Below are 4,454 nucleotides of genomic sequence, written 5' to 3'. Positions count from 1 at the left end.
GGAGGAAGCCGGAGAACCCGGAGAGAACCCACGCTGCACGGGGAGAACATGTAAACTCCACGCAGAAAGATTCCAGTGCCCCACCGGGACGCGAACCGGCAACCTTCTTGCTGCGAGGCAACAGTGCTGCCAACTGCGCCACCCTGCAGAAGAACTGGGAACCACTAATCTTTACTCAACAATGAATACACTGCCGATCAGAGATCACTTTTCACCTGAGAGGAATAAGCGTGCTCAAAGGGAAAAGGTTGGATTCATTGATCTTCTCTGTGTAAGATGTTCATCTTATTACCTGAGGTGCCTTCAGATGATCTAAGTTGTAAATTGGCACCATGTAAATAAAACTGAATCAAATGTATAAACATGCACAACGTCAAAAGATGTAACTTGTCTGGCTGTTGGGAAACTACAGATGCTCATTCTCTCATTTGAGCTCAAAAACTGAGGTTCAGTCTTTTTAAATTCACTGACAATGAAGACGATGTGATCAAACTTGAATTTTTCTATTCTGAATTTTGACTCATCCTGCCTTTGGTGTTTCCTGATTGTGTGTGTATATGTAGTAGTATATCCAAATGTTGTTGCAATAATACAAGCGAGATCTAATAGAGCTAATGGAGTTACTTATCTTTTCAGAACATCCATATTTGTACCTTTGGTTTCTAACTTCTTTAGTATGTGAACCTTAAATTTGTTGAGATGCATTACTATTCATTACTACTCATTACTTCTCTTCCTTTATTCTATTTTTTATTTTTATTTGTGTAGGATTTCTACAGCCTGGAATGAAAAAGAGTTAGTCTGAATCTGATCCACGTCCTGAATAAATACCAGGCCAACCAAAAAAAAGCTGAAAGGCTGAAAAAGCAGAGAGATGTCTGCTTTCATGTGTGAAATTTTGGAAATTGGAATTTTGGAATTTGAAGAAAAAGCTGATCTCGTTCCAATGAATGAAAGCCAATAAATTTGAGAATTTTTAAAATACAAGCTGGTTAAAATTCATTGGTGTTTATATTATTACTTTTGTTATTAGTGAGATGTTGTCAGAGCATCTTTGCATGTAATCAACATGTGAGTTAATCATTTTGAGGTTTGCTTTTGGTGGTTATTAAAGTTAAATAAAAACAAAGCTTGCTGATGCTGTAAACCAACTTAAATCACAATTTTACAATTAAAAAAACACAATAAATACGATTAATACTGTAGATAAAGTTGATTTATTAAATCTGTTCATTTATGTGGATTCTTGCAGCTCTACTATCCTGAATTAAATAGTTATTGCATTGTTTTTGCACCTCTATCTGACAAGAATGACTTTTCTTAGTTCCTTCTGTCAGCTGATTGACACATCAGCTGTCCAATCAAATCACTCGCGTCAGCCAATCAGAATGAACCGGAGGCGGGGCTTATCTGATGACCGCAATGTCCAGCCAGGTGCGTTGAGACGCTTCACACTAAAGTGGACTCAGGTGTGCTGCCGGTTAGTTTAGTTCATTTACACAGTCAGGCCTCAGTTTAAAGACTAAATTGGAGTTTTATAGTTGTTGTTGTTGTTGTCGTCTGTGTGGCTTTAATTGGAGCAGAGAACATTAGAAGAGCTGACTGGCTGGTTGCGGCGTTCAAGGCTTGAAATGTTTGGTAAGTGTTCGCTTGTTTGCGTCTTTTTTTCAGATACTGCTGAAAAAGTCAACAATTCTTCCGCTAGTGTGAGATATTTTAGCGGAATTAACGCTAAAGTTGCGATTTAAACCAAGAGAAGTGAATTAAATCTATTCTGGGGTCGATATTTATGTGCTTAAGTGCGCTATATTTGGCCTTTTGACGCAACCTTTGACGCTTCTTAGCGGCGCTGTCCAGGGTGCTGGAGCGGTGGAGCCGCAGGGGGAACCCCGAGCTGACGACACTCATCACGGGTTAAGTTTGGTGACATGTAGCCATGGCACCGGCACCATGTGACATCCTGCCTGTAAGTGGGTCAGGCCTCACTGAAATAAACCAATTAAACGCTGTTTCTGTCCTCACAGCAGCAGCAACGGAGATAGGAGCAGATTTCTGGAGTTTTTTTTTAGTTTTTTTTTTAAAAAATCTCATTTCCACCCAATAAACATAAACTAGCTCTCAGTGTAGACAAAACTAAATACATGATTTTAACCAGACACAAAAATGTTGCTTTTGAAAGTCTTGAATCTGCTTGTGCTAGCTAAAATATGACAAAAATCACCTTTTTAATTAAAAAAAAAAAAGAAAATAATAATATTTTTGAAAGAAAATAATTATATTTTCCACTGCACTGCATACACTTATTCAGGCAACTTTTAAAAATAAGATCAAATCAACCTTTATTAGTCCCAGAGTGGGGAATTTTGCATCATCTAAGGTAGTGCAAACATTTAAGGTAGTGATGCACGATGTTAAAATTTCTGGCCGATACCGATACCTGATATTAAGATTTCTGATATCGCCGATAACCGATATTACCGATGTAGATATTCAATTTTTGCTCACACTGAAAAATGAGTACAAGTAAGCACTGTGAGGAGATTACAACTATTCAAAAGAAGCCCATACCAGATTACACCACATAGTCTTCTTCATTACAAAAGTAAAACATAATTTAACATATTTTAACATAATTAACGTTCAAGTCCACGACTATTGAAGTATAAACATCTGTGAAATAGCAGCAATATCAAATGTAGAGATGAAGGTGTTAATGTCAGACAATCATCGGCTTTTCCCGTCTGCAAAATTTGTTCATCAGACCGATATATGGGAAAAAACACCAATATCTGCCGATACCGATGTGGTCACAGATATATTGTCCATCCCTAATTTAAGGAATAAAGGAAAACAAGGAATTTGTTTTTCAGTTCTGGATCATGGAGACATACATGCATCAACAGCAGCTCTCGAACTATTTAATAATCTGCACCAAGATTTATTACTAGTGATAGTTATGCACCAGGTTTTATTTATTTACGAGGCTCTTACCGTTTTTATTAGCCCTTTACATCACTTCATGACTGTCTTTTAATGTCAGCTCTTATCATAAGATAAGATAAAATGTTATTAATCCTGAAGGAAGTTGTGGCAAATATTGCTCAGAAAAAAACAAATGACATAACGTAAAGAAATGCAGTGCCTAGAAAGTTAAAAAAAAAAACAATAAAATTATGATGCAATACTGAAATAAGGCTAGAAGAGAAAAGTAAAAAAGTAATGCAGGCAGTTATATAGAGGTAATAACACATGATAATGGGGAAAAAATGAAAAAAAAATTATATTGCACCTGAAAAGTGAAATGAAAATGAACTATTCCTCACAAAATGAAATGCTACACATGATGCAGGAACTAATATTGCACAAACTATTGAGAATTAATATTAGAATGATAACTAGAATGTTTTTGCTGCTGCTTGGGATCACAACTGCAGATCCTGTTTTTGGAAAATCCTGTTTTGTTCACTGGGCAGCTGCAATATGGAATAACTGGCAAAGCAATCTGAAGTTTGACTCATTTTTAACCTTTTTGGGCGATTCTGATTTTTAATTTTATTATCTTCCAGATGCACTTGTTGCAATTGATTTATTAGTTTATTTAAACACTTTATAAAAATTTTTTACTGTTATCTGACTTTGTGTGCTGACGTGTTTTATTCTCTTATTTTGTAAATGAGACCTTCATACTTCAATAGAATAGCAGATTTTTATTGTCCGTTTCTCTGTATATGCAGGACATACAGAGGAAGCAGAACGACATTTAGTGTACTCCGAGTTTAAATAAAGGCTGAATGAATGATTGTCAAAGAATCCAGAACAGCAGCTCTGTTTGCTTTGCAGGTTTTTGTGTGTCATTGTGTTGCTGTGTTTGTTTTCAGTGCAGTTTATTGTGATTCAAACATGTTAACAACCTAAAGGGAACAAAATGAGGCTTATGAACTCGTTGGCTAAAAGTCTGTCCTCTGCACTCTCTGCTTCTACTGCATTCGGTTATTGATGCAATATTAGTTTATTTACATGCTGCTTGGTTTTCTTATGTATTTATTATGGTTTAGATGTTGAGATATTTACTGCAAAATGTTGTTTATTCTGTACGCTGCTGGATGTGGGACACAAATTCCGTTCCCTCGTGTGTTTACCATGTTTGAATGATAAAAAAACTGAACTGAAACGTTGTGGTTTGTCTGTTTGTTGAGACTCCGACAGGTGAGAGAGATGCAACATGGGCAGGAATGGAGCAAATTGTGACTCCAGGACGCCAAAGAGTCAGTTACCATGTCGCCAAACCACCTGCATCAGTGAGTCGGCGGCTAAAAATACCACCTCACACCTGTGTGCTTTAAATGCAGCTGTTTATTATTCCACCTTGTCTGCGCCATATGCCGCTGCAGACTCCTCCGCCCGGAGCTGAGCCCCCGGTGGAGAGCCAGTGAAAGTGGACCCCTCCGGCCTCC

Source organism: Stegastes partitus, unplaced genomic scaffold (assembly GCF_000690725.1).
Source record: "Stegastes partitus isolate 25-593 unplaced genomic scaffold, Stegastes_partitus-1.0.2 Scaffold1300, whole genome shotgun sequence".
NCBI classification, from domain to species: domain Eukaryota; kingdom Metazoa; phylum Chordata; class Actinopteri; family Pomacentridae; genus Stegastes; species Stegastes partitus.
Note: the sequence above shows the minus strand (reverse complement) of the source record.